The sequence below is a fragment of the Pithys albifrons genome, chromosome 1 (assembly GCF_047495875.1).
Source record: "Pithys albifrons albifrons isolate INPA30051 chromosome 1, PitAlb_v1, whole genome shotgun sequence".
In the NCBI taxonomy this organism is placed as follows: domain Eukaryota; kingdom Metazoa; phylum Chordata; class Aves; order Passeriformes; family Thamnophilidae; genus Pithys; species Pithys albifrons.
The window spans coordinates 59,580,240-59,598,124 of record NC_092458.1 but is presented as its reverse complement, the minus strand read 5'-3'; the positions used below and the strand labels follow the sequence as shown (position 1 = coordinate 59,598,124).

The 17,885-nt window shown below is 41.0% G+C and overlaps 1 long non-coding RNA gene across 15 annotated transcripts in view; it reads right to left on the bottom strand.

Moving 5' to 3' along the window:
• The window catches only part of LOC139670248 (uncharacterized), a 201,297-nt gene extending 194,103 nt beyond the window's left edge, over positions 1-7,194 (bottom strand). For 12 of the 15 annotated variants that reach the window (XR_011697451.1, XR_011697446.1, XR_011697449.1 and 9 more), the window contains exons 1-2: positions 5,463-5,620; positions 821-882 (exon numbers count right to left, since the gene is read on the bottom strand). This is a non-coding gene — a long non-coding RNA (uncharacterized lncRNA). Of the gene's footprint in view, positions 1-820; positions 883-4,039; positions 4,163-5,462; positions 5,621-6,801 lie in introns of those variants that run through there. The other 3 variants (XR_011697457.1, XR_011697453.1, XR_011697455.1) reach the window with 3 other exon arrangements.
• Between the last annotated feature and the right edge of the window lie 10,691 nt (positions 7,195-17,885).

Sequence of the window (17,885 nt, the reverse complement as noted above, 5' to 3'; positions counted from 1 at the left end):
TATCTGTATCTGTAAAAGAAAGGAAACTCCCTTGTTTTAAGATTTATCTTAATAAATCCAAAGATATATATAAATAATTACTTAATTATTAAGAGTAAGATTAAACCCCTGATTAAGATAGTGAGTTAGAGAGAGACTTAGTTTCTCGGTAGATTCAGTCACATTTTCACAAAATGGCTAAATAAAATAATGGTTTGTTCTCAGAAGAATTATGAGCACTACTAAAATTTTATAAATGTTGTGAAGCTCAAAGTTCAAAATCTCCCAGAAACTGGGAAATTAGAGAAGCAAAAGAACAGCCTGCATCAAGCGGTCTTAAAAGAAATAAATCGAACAGCAAAAGAGCAAACAAATTAATCCTAGCTAAAAGCATTTCCAGATCTCTCACTCCTGCATTCATTTCAGTAGCATTTCATTGAAATGCAGGCACATGTATGTGCAAAGTTTAACCTTCAGTCTTTCAAACAGCTTCACATGTCTGAATTTCACTCTTCTAAATAGTGCTGCTGATAAAACCACTTGTGTGAACAGAGTTAGATATAAGCACAGGACTAAGTTTAAAGAAAGTTAATCAAGAAATTAGCTAGTGAATTCAGTGTATCACTGTCAACTATTTTGGAAAAGTCAAGGACAGTAAAAAAGCAAGCTTGAAAAATTAACAGCTGAAATAGGAGTGGTGGTAGAGAAATTAGGTTATGGTTCCAGAAATTACCCTACAAAAATCTAACTTCAATACCTATAAAATAATAGAATCAATGCTTAGGCAGAAAAATAGAGCATCCCTAACTTAATAGTCATGACAACCACGCTTTTCTCTCACCATTTGATGAGTTGTCTTCAGTTCAAGGGTGCTGTGGAGAAGATCACTTGGCAACTGCTCTGCTGTAATTAATCCATGAATAAAGAATAGACTTCAGTTTTCACAGATACCTGGCCAGCACTTTTCACAACCATTACACCCACAAAAATATTAAAACATTTAGAAGTCACAGTTAGGCCATTTTAGCAAAACTTTATCACAGAACCTAAGTTTAATACCAAATCCTTTCTTAAATCCTCAGGGATATGATCATTATTATGAGTCAGACCTATAGCTATGCTGGAGTAAATATTAAAATATGTGAACAAAATACAGTAAATCTAACTCTTTGACAAATACACCGTTAGTCTTTATGCTACACTGAGCATTTTAGTGGCATTAAAAAAAGGTAAATCAAAAGTTTACTACTGAAAAAACAGGAGCTAAAAAAACCAAAACAAATACTTTTATTTTTCATCTGGAAGTTCATAGGAAATCTAATGAAGTATATGCAGGTCCTAAGCCAGCACATACTTCTTGCAACCCTTGCAAGTCTATAGAAGCATCACTAGGTCAGGTCTATTCTGGCAAGTTCAAAACTCTGTTTTCATTGTACAATAGTAAATGCTGTCCACTTCAGTCCTTTCTAGATTACAACTTCTATCATTGCTAGATTAAAATTGCTAAAGCAATGAATTTCAAATCCTGTACTTGTCAGGGTAAATCAGAGGGTGAAGAGCTACAGAAGGAAGTAGAGCACTCACACAGGAAGGAGGATGTCCAACTACAGTTACTAGGTATTAAACTGAAACTTTAAACAGTTTAAACAGGACTGAAGGGAGGTTTAGATGAACCAGTAACAGGGATCTAGATAGAAGGCTGAATGAATATCAGGAGCAAGGCAGGGCTCAAATTAGAAAAATAAATAGAAAAAAATTCAAACTCCCACTGGCTGTATGCCCATATACAATACAAACACAGAAATACACACCAAAATAATATGTAGGTGTGCAATTATTATAATTATGTGGGTTCATAGTGCCCCTAAACTGGTCTAACTTACCCAGGAACTGATCCAGATGAAATGGAGTAACACACAAGAACCCAGGCAAGCCAAAGAATCTAACTCAAAAGTTACGCAGTAATGACACAATGCCAGTTTTCATTACAACAAATTCCTCTAATCCTCCTAGTTGTAAAATAAATCTTAGAAGCACATAGCAAGGTAATTTGTAAAGTAATGCATGCCCAAGTCAGAAGACAGCCTGCAGCCTTCTAACCATCCCTAGCTGAGCTTCTGTCCTTTCAGCAGATAAGGACCTTGCTTTGGTTTTGCCACCTCTTGACTGGACCCAACAATGCAGTGGACACAAGCATGAAATCTGCTGCATGTAGGAAACTCCGAGTACAGGAAGCTGGGGGGACATCATCTCAGCAATGTGGGTTATTATAAGACCTCTCTATATTGATTTTCTCTAGACTTTTAATTTACAAATTCAAGGCCTCAAGATCTTCTAGGGCCTAAATCCAGGATTCCTAAAGAGGGACCTACTAGGCCTCTAGACTGGATACAGTTGTCAACATGTTGTTTCCCTCATCCAACATCCCACGCAATGAAGTGGGGGAAATGCCATCATTTCTAGAGACAGAACTTTCTCAGGGCTGGTGCAAATCTAAGGAATGGAAGTGCCTGGGAGCTCTGGGCCACCAGAAACCTCACTGCACCTTGCCTGAAGAACAAACACATTACTTCAGCCTTGCCTCACTAACATAAAGACATAACACGTATATGGAAGAAAAGACAGATAAAATTAACTGCAAACACTCAACTCTCTCCCCTGGCAATGAGAGAACAACTAATATGACAAATGCAGGTCATGTCACTTATTACAGTATGAGGAGGTTCTCTGACAATTTAATGGCACTCTATGAGGCAAACTGTAACATAAGGACAAGCACTACTAGGAGGTGTTCAGATAAGGCTGTAATGAGAACTGCATGGGGGAAGGACTCCATTATAGAAACTGCAGCTTAACCTCATATTTGCTACCACAGCAGATAAGACTTCCACCACTCTAATGAGCCCAAGTTGTTCGGAATGGAAATTTGATCTAAAGAACTGGCCTCACTTTTGGTGAAGCTCAGAATCCCTTTCTCTCCCTTCTGTCCTCAGCTGTGTTCCTGCTGTGACTTTCTGGCTTCACTAGTCACTGAGGAAACAAACTGATGATCCTCTTCCAGATGCTACAGCCAGGGAACACAATACCCACCCAATATTACATGGTTTTTACACTATAGCAATTGCCTTTCTCACTTGATCTGATTCTCAGTTAAATATTTACCCATTCTGATCCTTAAAATATTGTAATTTTGCATTATTTAAGTTAAGAGATATGCATGGAAGCCATAACCCAAGACTCCTACACTAGGTTTATGTTTCAGGCAGTCCTACGTAATTCTGAGAATAATGATTACGTAATATCACTATTGGCTGCTGAAGTCCGAAATACAAGAGCATAATAATGAAAAGAACTACTGAGTGTGCTTACACATAATAATATACATTTCAGTCTGTACAGGACTGGGGCCTATGTGCATTAAGTATGGAATCTGAGAGCAAGTATTAGATATTAGAGGATGTAAAAATTTCACTTTCATTAAAAGTCTTAATGAAACCTTAGGAATGACACCTGAAATGACAACAGTGTAATTCATATTAGATAATATTTTAGAGAGAATGTATCACAGAATACTGACATCATCTACATCTTATTTCTATATTGTGGTTGGAAAAATGGGTGAAAAATAATAACTAGAACTATTCTAGGGCAAAACTATACATAATCTAAGTAAAGAGAAGTAGTATAAGCAATATCATAATTTTATATTTTTTACTGTTTTCATTGCTATTTCTACTGCAAAGTTTTACTTTCACAGGCACATAACCTTTAGGAAAAAGAATTAGAAAATATTCCTATTCAGTTGAAAGGCACGCTTTTCAAAAATTTGGCTCAGGGTAATTTTAATAAAAGAACAGCAAAAATGTAAATACGCTGCAAATCATTTATATTTCCTCCTTTTGAACAGAATGGCTCTACTAACTGAAATTTTTTCATCTGGCTTATTTGCACTGTGAACCTGGTTTAAAAAAATGGGAATCTGTTTCTTTAGTAACACCAAACTTCAAATCCCAGGGAAATATAATAACAAATGCATAATATTAGCTATGTGATTACTTACATGTTGCCTCGTACTACTTTTGCCACTAAGGAGCTCCAGAATTACATACTTTCTGAGCAGCAAGTAGTTTTTGTAGCCATGATGGTCTAAGCTTTTTGAGCCCAAGAGGTCGGGTGTTTTCTACTGTGGCAGTTGGTTTAAAAAAAAAGAGAGAGAGAAATTACCTCTCCCTTTCAAAAACTTGTTCTGCTTATACTTTTGCTAGTGCAGCTCTAGCAGGGAGCAGTGGAATCATGAAAAGCATTAGGCCCTGAGCCTGCTAACACTCGTCTGCCAGCAGTCAACCGAGTTCAAGATGACTCGCTCACAGACGTGAAGGGAAGATTTTGAAAGTCAGTGGGAGCAGAGCTCCCAGACTCTCATTATGTACTTTTGAAAAATCTTCCCCAAAGTCATGGGAACAACGGTTTGCAGGTCTGAGGCCTCTGCTTTCTTTTCCCTTTTAAAAAGCGCATCAAATTAAAAAAAAAAAAAAAGAAAAAAAAACAGTAAAAAGCACTGAAGCCGGAGAGCCCGAGGAGCGGCTGGCAGGGATGCGCTGGTCTGGCTGCCGAGGCAGGGTCCGTGGAGCTCCCAGCGAGGGACCCTCCCGCAGGCGCAAGTGCAGGCAGCGAGCGGCTCGGGCGGCACCGCAGCCTGCCTGCCTTCACCCCGCGGCTTTCGGCAGCTCCCTGCCCTCCACCTCGGCTCCCCATCCCCGGGGTAGCGGAGCTGGGGACACTACCCCGGCTCCGCCAGGTACCTCCCGCTCGGCTCGGGCCGGAGGGGAGCGAGGGGGAGGATGCGGCGTGAAAATGAAAGTTCGCGTTTTGCCCGAGCGCTCCGCGCGCAGCCGAGGCGGGAGCGCTGCCCGAGTTGAACCTCGCTCCGTCAAGTTCCTCCGAGAGGGCTTTTTTTTTTTTGGTGTGGTTTTTTTTCATTTTTTTTCTTTCCTTCAAATGATCAGTGCAGGGTACTCCGGGCCCGCTGTGCCCCGCGATGCGCCCGCAGTTTTGGGGGCTGCTGGCCCGGACGGGCGGGGGGCGGCCGGTGCGGCGGCGGGAAGGGGATGGGGAGCGTCGGCTGCCAGGCGGGATCGGGGTCGGGACTGGGATCGGGATCGGGCCCGCGCGCTGCGGGAAGCGCCGAGCGCCTGCGAGGCTGCCGTGGCTACGGCGGGGTGCGCGCTATGGCGGGGACAGGGCGGGTCACGCTGCAACCTGAGCGCCGCGGGAGCCGCGGGGGTCCGCGGGTCGCGGGCGGGGTGCGCGCGTGGGGAGGCGCTGCTCCTGTTTTCCTCAGGTCCTCTTGGCGCACATCCCCTCCCGCCGCCGCGCTTCCTCTCCCTACCTTCCCAAACCCCTTTCCCTACCTTCCTAAAGCCCGCTGTGTCTCCCCCGCCCCTGCTGTCCGCCACCGCCCGCATCCCCACCGGCGCCTTTACCTTGACAAGATCGCGGGGCCGGCGGAGATCTCGCTCCCCCTCTCTCTCTCTCTCTCCCTCTCTCTCTTTCTCCCACACACATCCCTACCGCGCCACCTCTCCCCCGCGGGCCCGGGCTCCGGGTGACATTTCCCTCTCTCCCTCCTTCCCTGCCTCCCTCCCCCGCCCCCCCCCCCCCTTTCCCTTCCCTTTTCCCTTCCCTTCCCCAGGAGCGGCGGTTGGGTCGGGAGCGCGCGCGGGCGCGGGCGCGGGCGGGGTGGGGGGAGGGGCGGCACTGACAGCGCGCGCCGTGTCGGTCCGTGCGGCGCTGCCGCCTCGGCCCCCGCCCCGCGCGCGCCCCCCCCCGTTCCCGGCGTGCCCCGGGGCGGCGGGGCTGGCGCTAACGAATTTGAATGAAGAGCCCTCCGCTCTTTCGGCGCCATTTTCGAGTGATGCCCGATCGCATCGCTGCTGCCGCCGCCGCCGCGGGGGAGGCGCGGGGCGCGGGGGCCGCCCGCACGCCCGCACCGCCAAACTCGCTCCCCCCCAACCCCCGTACCCTGCGCGACCCCCGGGTCCACCCTCGCCCCCGCGCTTCGGAGCGGGTGCCGCCGCCGCCGGCACAGGCGGTAAGAGCCGGAGGGAGCGGGCGCGGCTGGGGCAGAGGGAGCTGGGCGGGCAGGGTGGGGGGGAAGCGCGTCTTCGGAAAACGGGGGCAACCTGCGCCCCGCCGCCGGGAAAAGTCTCCCCAGAATCCCGGCGGGCGGCGGGCGGGAGGCTCCCGGAGGCGGCTGCGGCAAGTCTTGGGTGGATCTGTCACCCGCTCCCCGCGGCTCGGCGGGCAGGAGCGGCCGTGTGCCCCGGCAGGTACCACCGCTCGCCCCCCCGGGGCGGCACCGCGCCCGGGCGGGGATCCCGAGCGCGCCCTCCCGGCCGGCCCGGCCCGAGCACAGGGCGCGGGGGCTGCGGGACAGCCCGAGCTCCCCGCACTCCCGGGACATGACAGGACGGGCTGCCCCTCTTCACCTCCCACTCCCGCTCCCCACCACCCCTCCCCGCTGGATGCTTTTCTCCCCCCCCTCTCCGCCGTGGAAATCTCGGGGCAGCGCTCGGGACACGGCGGCTCCTGCTTTTCCCGGCTCTGCAGCAGCAGCAGCAGCCAGGATGACTTCCCCACTTCCATGCACATCTCCCTTTCTCGCCCGCTGGCCCCCCCTCCCGCCTTCTCCTTCCTCTCTCCCCGTGTTTTCGTAAGCTGGATTAATGCCCCTTCGCTCTTTCTCTTCACCGTCCCTTCTCTCCCCTCCGCCCCCTCCTCCCACCCCCACCCCCCCTCCAAAAAAAAAAAAAAGAGGACAACCTTCGGAATTTTTTCCTCCGTTCGTTTCCTCTCCATGTTAGCAGATTAACTTCTCCGTTTAAGCGTTTTCTCCACCTCCCACTCGAAGCGCTTAATTTCCCGTGTCGCGATACGGAGCCGCCTTTTGCAGGAACCTGGGTGACGGTCGTGCTGCCACATGCTGTCACATTCATCATCTCTGTCCCTTTGGGTATTAACGAAGGACCAAAGTGCTCTTCATCGCCTATTGCACAGGGCTATTTTTCCCCCTCTTAGCGTTAAAACGCGAGTTTCCTTTCTGAACTAGTGGGGGGGGAAACATAATCCGAGACCATTTGAATCGTGCCAGCTATTTCTAGGTGTTTTTCCTCTCCTCCCACTCACCCCAAAAACGAGTAAATACCCTCCCCACAGATAGGCCAGCCTAATACTGTGATCAGAGCTGGCCATTCACCTCCTCTTCTCCGCCTACAAAATTCTCTGTCTCTGTCACCCGGGTCGCTATTTGTCATTGGCTTAGCTATTTTTTGGTGGCTGTTTCTATGTCATTTCTCGGTGGCCAGCAGCTCTCGGGTTCTCGTAGCTGTATGAACGCGATCGTGCTTATTGTGATAGGCGCCGAGCTCGCTCTCTCTCGCAGCCTGTGCGCTGGGCGATTCCCCCGCCGCGCACATACACACACACACACACAGAGAATATGTGTGTGACACGGTGCCTTTTCCTCCACGACGCCGTTTAACCCGCTCGGAGCTGGGTTTGGCGTGGGCGCTCGCGTTTCGGAGTTGCGCATACAGGCTCACAAGGCATCTTTTTGTGGCGGGAGCGCCGGCGGGGACAGCACCGTGCGGCGGGGCAGGGAAGGGAGGGAACCCCGGCGCCGCCAGGTCAGCGGGCTCCTTCCCACCCACAATTTCTGAGCGTTACTTTTTATTCCTCTTCCTACTTCCCTCTTCGCTTTCGGCCGCCCTACCTTTTTTTTTATTACTGTTATTTTTATTTTATTTTTTCTTCCTCCGAGGCAGGGAGGCGTATGGATATTTTTCCCGATGCCGCTGCGAGCGGCGGGCGCCCGGGGCTGCCGTCGAGCTGGCGGGCGCGCAGGATGTGCAGCGAATGCAGCAGCATCGGGCCCCCCGTTAAGAAGGCGCCGGTTCAGCGGAGGCTGGACCGGCTGCTGCCCCCCCTGGCTGCCTGCGGGGACGCGGGGCTGGGAGGTTGGACCGGGTCACAGCCTTTCCCCGCTCCTCTCCCACCCCCCCGGTGCCCCCCTCCGTCCCCCGCGCCCCCCCCGCGCATCCCTCCGCCGCGTTCAAAGCCAGCAGCGGCCGCCTTGCGCTTTGCACCCCGGCCACCGAAAATAACGAGTTAACCCAGGGACGTAGGAGGGACGTAGAGAAGAGTTGGGGTGCAGAAGTGCTGTACAAAAGATTTCTGTGTACATGGCTGAGGGCTTGTAGTCTTAAAGTGAAATGCAAAACTTAGCGTTTCCAGCATGGCAACTAGATTGTGATTCAAGGTATTTTCTGTCTACTGCAGAAATGCAATAGTTCAAGGAGGTTTTTCTGCCTCGAATCCTTGGTTTCCCTGGACTCTTTTAATCCAGTATACAAATTACACTTTTTCAGGCATTTTTTCTCTGAGAATAGTTTTTTCTCCACAATTCATATCTTGGTGCCCTGCTAGAAAATTCAGCCTAATCCTTGAAACTGAAATACTAGTAAGATCTTATTGAGATTTTAGCACTCATTTCTTTAGATTTGCATCATTACTTTCAAGAGTATTTTTAGAAACGTTTTTAGCAGTCAGTATGGGAATGTGCACGAAGCTGTTTCATTGCAGCTCTGTATACTTTGAAATATCAGGATTTGAACAGACTTACACTATTTAGCTGTGGAAATGCACTCACAAACAGACTTTCACTTTCAATGAAATAACTGTCCTGACTCACAGCTAATTTACAAAAAACCCCTATAATTCAGTGCTGTACAGGTGCGTGTGCATTTTTTCCCACTATTCAGTAGTCGTGTTCAATAGAATGCAATTTATTCCTGTTTTTTATTTTAATTAAAATCTGTTCTTAGCACATATTTGACTACATGAAACAACAGTTAAGCTTTTTTATTTCTCAGCTGCACCATTCCCATATTTTACAATTACATAAAGGTGGGTGTGGCTAAAATGAAAGCAGTAAGCAATCTAATATCAATATATAGTGTATGTTAAGTAGGTTTTCCCTTCTTATATTTGATATATGCCTTATTTTGAGTTATTTAGGGGGGAAAATCATGTAGCTTAAATAAATCCTTGTAGAGCTGCCTGCATTTTTTACCTTAGTTAAAATGTCAAACATTAACTGGGATTACTTGGCCCTGGAAAAGTTACATTTGGAGGAAATATCTATTGAACTTAAAGATCCAAACATATGTGTTTATATTATATTGTATTGATAAGTGAAAGTTAAAGTTCTGAGCTTAATAAAATCTTGCTTAGATACGCCATGTAGCATAGTGTGGGGGTTTTTTTATTATTATTTTTTTCTTTGTTTCTTTTCAGTCTAATCATCTATCTTGATTCTTAGGAAAAACATCAAAATAAGCTTCAGTTGGTTGGGGTTTGTTTTTATTTTTTTCCCTCTAAGTTGTACTGAAACTTTCCAAGAAGTTCCCTTTCATTTTATAGATATAAATCTACTGAAGCTTGAAGGAACTCTTGAGATTTTTAATTTTCAGAAATAACAGTAGTTTGAAAGTGTGACTGTGTATTTATTGATTTTTTTAATGTGTTAGCTTAGTATTTGATAGGAAGCTTATTGTAGTACCATTTTAAAGGCAGCCTATATATACGATAGCAAGGTATCATGGAATTCTTTTTCTGTTTGGTTCGTTGTTTGGGGGTTTTTTATCCTTAGCTTCTGGAATTCTGAGGTTCTTACTATTCCATCTAAAATGTAATGTCATAGAAGGAAAAATAAATTGGAGTCTTTAATTCCTTAATTTTTTTTATGACTAATAAGTCAAATTCTTAGTTAAGTACAACTGGAACTGCATACAGACTGCCTGGCTTTGTACACCCTGCCTGTGAACACTGTGTGAAGGTGCCACATCTCATCCATCCTGAATGTCAAAAGCCATCCTAACAGGTGGATCAACACTTTTCTGTCACACTTTTACATGTGTACAAGCACAGGACCTTTCTTTACATAAAAAGTAGCCACATAACAATTAGTATTTCTTTTAGAGGACCTTCCTGGGTTTTGTTATTTGCAGTGGGAAGCAATTAACTACTGACCATGTAAGGGAGAACCAAGAAGCTTATCACTCTATTCTACGAATGTGCTGCAGGTTCTGTAGATAGTCATCCACCCACACCCACAGGCCCCATTGCAAGTCATTCCAGTAATTTACATTCATTGCAAACTGTCAAAGGTAAAACGCATCTTGGACTAGTTCTGATTATCTATGAAAGAAATAGGGAATGAAATTGTAGGCTTTTGGGTACAAACAGAAAAGTATTTTTAGAAGAAAGTTTTTAAAACTAAAACTAACTTTATGTACACCAGTAGGTGTTCTCCACAGATTTTACTTTTTTTTTAATACTTACATAATAATACAAGTTCTAAACACTTACTATCTAACACTGGAACCTGATCTCAAAAAATTATGATGTTTTCTAATATCAGTAATGCTTTTTTCTTTTAAACAAACCACCCAAATTATTTTTGTATGTAGTCTCCTGTGACACTTCTCACAGCCATCTATCTTTTTAATAGAACTGGTAATGTATTTTAAAGATAGGAAAAAAATGTCTGTGCTCCCCCAATACAAAGGGGACATCAGACAGAGTAGAGAGGTGTAGCCATAGGTTTCCAGTAACCTCTTTTTAGATAGTGAAAATGTTGCTTTGCAATTTTTTAAATTTTTTGTGCCTTACTGGCAGGAGTTATGCATTCATATCTCAGTAACCTAAAAATTCTACATAACAACCTAGATAAGTTTGGTTTCAAAAGAAATCTCTTTATTGAAAAATATCTTTATTGTGGGTACTGGAGTAAGCTAGGTATAAAAATCTCTATAGTGTATAAGGAAATGTGATTATTTTTTTAACCCTTTATTGCAAGTTTTTAAAACACTCATTCTAATAAACAAATTTTGAGATACATCTGTTCACTGGGCAGTTGGTAGTACCAAAACTGAGGAACAGTTTTGATCTTAGAGTTGTGTGCTGCATGAGAACTGCAGAAGGTTTGCAGGAATATTAGAGGAGGTAGCAGCAGTTGAGCTCTAGTGCAGCTAACATTTCAAGTTGGGAAATTTTTTACTTTAATATTTGCATCTAATAATATTTTTAGCATAGCATTAAAGACAAAAAGAGTTCTCTTTACAGAGAATACTAAGTTTTTTAACTTTATTTACTTCTAAACATTTTTCCATATCGATAATGAACAGTTGCTGGTTTATAAGGATGACCTCCCACACACTCTCTACCACATACAACAGTAGAAAATATAATTTATGTACATTTAGCTTTTATTTTGTTAAAGGTTTCCCAAGCTGTCTTCTGAAACTGAAGGCAATATTGTTATATTGCACAAAACTGAAAGATAGGAGTGACTTTCAGTGATCGTTATTAATGTCTAAAGGAAACCACTGTTAGAAATAGGACCCCCCCGCCCCGTGACTATTTAGTTTGTTTTCAGACACTGCAGTGAGTGTATCCACAGTAAATAGATTATTAATAAACTTTTCATCATTGAACCTGGTAGTAACTAATTATTTTATTTAGGATGAAGTGAAATTCTCTTGAAGATTTGGTCTGAGAAGAAGATAATTACACATCAAATTTGGCTTGGTCCTGTATTTTCATTTTAAATAGCTTTATGTAAGTCCAGTTTCAATATTATCTGCAAGTATGTTAAATCTCAATATAAGCAAAAGTGGGGACCACAACTTTTGTGGGTTTTGTTGAAGAACAGAAACTTTTTTTTAAAAGGTGAAATAGATGATGTGTGGAATACATGAAAATACAGCCAAACTCCTTTTTCTTGTTAAAGCAGGGTGCTTACTATAGTTCCGTAGCTGTGAGGGGGGTTTTAGTGTTTTCTGGAATACTCTTAAAGAACAAATTCATGGAAATTTTTGTAAGCAGGTGACTTGATCTAGGCATCAGCTACTCATTTATTAGGCATAGGATGTGCCTTGTCACGGTACCTACAGTGAAGAAGTCCAAATAAAGTCAAAATATATTTAAGATTTTGGCTGTGTGAATGCAGTGTTTCCTCCAGTAGCTATTTGGACTGTAGTTATCTCCTCTATCAAGTTATACTTTGTTTTTACCTGAACATGGCTACTTTTTTTTAATTTTATTTCATCATTCAGATTGTCTTATATGACAGTAATTTTTCCAGTATGTTTTACAGTAGCTGATATTTGTAGGTTACATTTTGATAAAGGCAATAATGCTACTACCTTGAAGAACAAAAAAATTTAGAACTCCTTAAAGAGAAACTCAAGAATTTAAATACTTAACAGTCAGTACCATATTTTAGGAAATATAATAATAATAATAATCACACATCCATTAACTAATTTATTTACTTAAGAAACTTACTTATTTGCTTGTTTGAGGGTGCAGTGAGAGATTGGTAGTGGGTAGGAAGGGAGAACAACACCCCCTACTCCCTCTTTTTTTTTTTCTTCTTACTTTCATCTTAAAATGCTGCAGGAGGAATGAAAGCAGAAACATGCTAATCTGATTTGTTTCAGGAGGCGTCTGATAATAAAGAGGCATATCACAGGTGTTCCTAATCAAGTCAGTTTGATTTTTTAAAAAAAAGTATTTTTAAAATTAGGATTTCCTGTAACATAGACAATGCTGGGGTCAAGCTGATGACCTACATCTATGTTTGGGGATCAACCATGAAACTGTGGGTGTTGGAAATATGTTATAATACATGACATTTTTATTGCAGGTTTTGACCTTTCAATAGAGAACTGATTTTGGAGAACGGCTTACTCCTGTGACTGAAAAACTCTCAGGAAGGTTGATGGAGCATGAGCATGGTATATATTATATTAACATTTCTCTTATTACATGTGTTCTTTGTTTTAAAAAATGTATAGAGTAGTATAACTTATGCAGATTATTCAAAATAGTCCAGTTGTGCTGTGTTTGTTCAAAAATTTATTATTTTTTAAAATAATTCTTCTTTACACTCCTCCTGTAAAATTATAAAAGACTAAGTAAAAGTATTTGCACAAGCTGTGCTCAGAAGGAGATGAAGTGGCCAAAAGTGTGTTTAAAAAGCTGAGTTTGCAACAGCTTTGATCCATTTGAGTTATATAAGTTCTCCATATAGTATTGTTCTCATATTCATGTCTTGGGAATTACTCCAATTGAAATGTTGTTAATCCAAAAACAAAGTATGAATGATATAAAACAATTATTTTTCAATAACTTTATTTTTTTGTTGGAAGGATGTGCTAAAGAATAGAACGGAGAGCTGGCTGTGTGCATTTCCATGTAGTGTGTAAAATTTATTTTTAAAGACATTAGTAAGGCAGCTACATGACAAGCAAAGAAGCAGAAAACAGGAAAAAAGTGGTCTTCAGAGCCCTCCACCTGTACCAGAATAGTCAGAAATTATATTTATTTAATCTATTTGTTGGTAAACAGATACTATATAGTAAAACAGTGAACATTTAAGAGTAATTAATACCGAGTATGCTACACTCATATGGCAAGTCCTGCTTTCCACTAGAAGTACTAATTTGGCTGAAACTGAGAAATCCATTCAGAGTCATCATAACCCATCCACTCATATATGAATAGTCTTAACTAACCATTTACATAGACAATTGAAATTAAAATAGTAACCGGTGTTGGATTGAGTAAATCTGTTTAAATACTAAATGGAGTAGTAAAAACTGTAAGACTGTATCTTCAGCAGAGTACATTATAGTGCAACACATTTTATGAACATGTTGTGGCTTTAACAATTCCAGCTGAAAGCTGGAGTTCAGTTTTTATCCTTAATCAATTCTGTCTGTCTTCAAGAGCAGTTTTTTTTTGAGAAAGTAATTGTACCATAAAATAGGAGAAGTTTTAATAAAACAAAATTTCAGATTATCCCAGTAACTGCTAATTTCTACCAAGCAAATCCAGCAAGGTGTAAATTTCGTATTTCCTCACTGTTGTAACTAATGGCTGGTAGAACTGAAGAATTGCTGGCATTTACCAGTAAAACACTTCCTGTTATAGAAGTATTGGAGACAGGTATGTTCTGAATATAGTTTTCATAAAATATTATGTTCTATGGTAGTTAAGACTGTCTACAGAAAATTATCAGTGGAGTAACAAAATTTTGAATACAGAAAGTATAGGAAGTGAAACATGGTTTTACATAAGCTTTGAAGTTTGTGAGTAGATAATGCTTTCTTTTTTAATTCTTTCTTTGTGTGATTAAACACAGTGAATGTAATTTTATTTAGTGGTGTAAACATTTTTGGGTAACATGCCTAATGTGCTCCCAAATAAATATTTCAATCTGTCCAGAAAGTGCTCTGAATGTACTGCATTTCTGTTGAATTTCTTCTTTCTCCCCCCCCCCCCCCCCCCCCCCCCCCCGTTTTTCTACTGGTTCTCTTAGGAAAATAAGGATTTCACTGAACAGTTTGCATTTGTTCTTTTTTTTCTGTACAAAAGCAGTTATATTCTTGTTAATGAAAATCAGGATTATATTGCAAGTCAAAGGTATCTAAGGCTCCCTTGTGAGGTATTTAAAAGGTGAAAGTTTGATGGAGTGTTCCTTGGTCTGACACAAGTTCAGAGTATTTCTCATGGATTCTTACTCAGCAAAAAAGGTGGTTTCTGGTTCACAACTGTAAATCAAAGAGATTTTAAATTTAGGGCCTAATCCTTCAAACTTTAAAATACACAAATAGTCCCAGTGACTCACTACCATGAAGAAGGATTTGCAGAATCATATTCTCATTAGATACTCACTTTATTTCCTTCAATAAATGTAATACATATTAAAGTATTCTGAACTTCAGACAAGTCTAAATGATTTTTTATAAAGTGCAAAGAGTTTTTCAGTAATGTAGTAGTTGAGTCTTACTCATTTATGAGGTCAAATCCCTTGTAAGAGTGCTGCAGTTGTCAGTTATCATTAGAATCCACTTTCTAAGTGTTGATTTGCTCTAGAACACTTTTTTGTGCTGTAATTTGGCCCATATTAATTTTAAAATTTTTTTCTAGAGCTGTGTTCTACTTGATAGTCAGCATGACTGTTCCTTGACCCAAAGAGTAGATGAAACTTTCAAGGAAGATGGTGAGGTGTGGGGGTTTTTTGTTTGTTTTTCTACTCTTACCCTCTGATACTGTAGTTCTTATTTAGCAAAACTACCACTAATTGTGTTGGAAGTTCAGCCTCAAACAAGGGCTGCAGTGCTTCCCCCTTAAAAATTGCTGGTGTGACTGTTGCAAATTCTGTGCTTGACTTTGTAAACTGTTTTGCAATATCTAGTTGTAGCGAAGTTGAAAAGATAGAAATGTACAGACTTCTTTGCTGAAGTGCTTCAGACGTGGAGCTTTATGTGGCCACTTTCACTATTCCTTCTGTAGGTATAAAACACTTGAGGCTCTACAGACTTTGTTGAGTGAATCATAATTTGAGAGCTGACAATGCATGTTATTGCTCATCCAAAAGGAACTGTTGCAGATTACCTTGACAACTCATTTATACTTTCCTTAAGGACTTCTCTTGCTTTTCAAAGGCAACTTAAATAATTTTCCTGGAAGAGATGTGTAGCTATAAATGCAGCCCATGCCTAGTTATTGCAACAGATGTAAAATCAACCAGTGCTTGAAACCCTGTGATATCTTAAGCATGACTTTTAAGTTTTGAAATCTGAAGCAACTGAATTTTCTGGATTTTGTTAGTTTAAACTAAATCCAGCCCTAACATTATTTTAAAATGGAGTTTTGTTTACTACTGGATTTAAATAGACATTAACTTTTATTATTACATCAGGCATTTAATGAAATGTGTGTATAGGAAGAATTTAAAACTGGCATACTTACACATCATTTTTCCTTGTATGTTGATAAAATGGGCTTGCAAGGCAATAGAAAAAGAAAAGCAAATTACATGAAAATTCTTGAGGAAAAATAGTTAAAACATGCTAACTGGAATATTTAAATGCTTATTTTTCTCAAATGCAAACATATTTAAGCAAGCTATTGCTCCCCCCCACTATTTTTTTTTGTTTAATTTCAACAAAAATCTAAGTAAAATTTATGTAGACCTGTACATTTAAGCTTGGGATGAGGGGGTGAGAAATGTAATCAAAGTTCTTAAATGTTCAGCTACTGTATTGATGGCTTGTTAATCCACCTTGGTTTAGGTTGCTCTTTGCACACTTACATGAAAAAGGGCATGTATGAAGATGCTACTGCTAATTGAGTGGTGTGTTTGAATAAACCACTGTTTCTAGCTTTGTTAATATTGAATTTATTTCAAACAAATGGATGTTCATGGCAATTTTTTTTTTCTGAGTTTGTTTGGGGCAGGATTTTTTTTTTGTCTCTGAAAATGAGTTTTTTGTTATTATTCTAAATTTTTACAGCAGTATTATGAGAAAACCAGTGCTTTTTATCAAAATATGCTACCAAGATACTTTAAGCAAGAAATCAGCAATATTTATTTTTTTTAGTGCTTAAAAACCTTAGTAATATGCAATTACCTCTAAAGTATCTACACCTTTCCTTTACCTACACCCTGTAAATTTTAAAAGCTTGCTTTTTAATTCCTGTTAGTGTCCTATGGGTTTTCTTATTTTCTGGAGTTTGTTGAGGGTTTTTTTTTAAGTGTTCAGGTCAAAGATTTTCATGAATTTATATGTCCACTTCCTAGCTGATATGAAGAGCAATTTAAAGAATTTTTTTAAGTTCACTTTCTTGCCACTGAAGGAAATGGATTTAAGGAGTCATATGAAAGTTAGCATAAATATTTTGAAAGTATTGTCATTATGGACATGACTATGATCTTCACAACTTTAACTAATAATTTCCTTCTTCAACATAGATATAGCATCATGTAAGTCATTTTTAGATTTATACAGGACTTCCAGTGGATTTGATAAATGAAAAAATGTACTTTAAAATTTCTGTATTCTTTTGCAGCAAAATTTTCTCTCGGCAGTAGAATGGGTAGATAATGTGGTCTTAAGCATGTTATCATTTTAGTAATTCTGAAAACACTTTACTTTCTTTTGATGGAAGTCAGTCCATATTATAGTCAAGTTCAAGAATTAGACAAGGAAGATGCTCCATCTGTTGTGAAACATTGCAATGATTCTTACAAGAAAGTCTTTCTCTAAGAGAAAATATATGTCAAAAGTTTATTGCAGAACAGAGTTCTCTGTTGCTACTGTAACACTTAGGTCAGCATTTTGCACAGGCAAAAAGAACTGATTGAAAGAATGGTTATGGACTGATTGCCCTGTCCCTGTGATCCCTGAAACTGAAAGGCTTTTTCCAGGTTCTCGGTAGAGGCGATAGGGATGCTTTTAATGCCATTTGCAGGAGTTACAACAGTAGCAATCAGATCTGTACCTTTCTTCATCTGAGTTATCACCTAAATTCTAAAAATAGTTTTTCATCATCTCAGTCAGAGTGAGCATTAGTTAAGGATTTTAGTTCTGTATGACCAGAGTATTTTTTTAAACAAAGGGTCATATATTTATCTGTAATTCTATATATGTGGAGATCCATAGCTTGCATGATGGGCAAATTTCATTAATATGTTCTCCATACTTCTTTAGGTCCAAAATTCATGGCCTCTCTAATTAGTTCAAGAGTAGATAAAATATGGTTTGAAATAAACTCCTTTTTTTCTAGAATTACCAAGTTTAAGCTCTGGATCTGCATGGTGTCTGTTTTGCATCTAGGTTTAGTGTATAACTAGGAGACTCTTGAATTAGCAGTGAGAGAATAATATTGCAAGACTGTGCTCTGTTTTGACACCAGCAACTCTTCTGTTTTCATTAAGGTTTTGATCCCAGCTATATCATAATTACAGTGAATTTGGCTATGAATATTGTTTG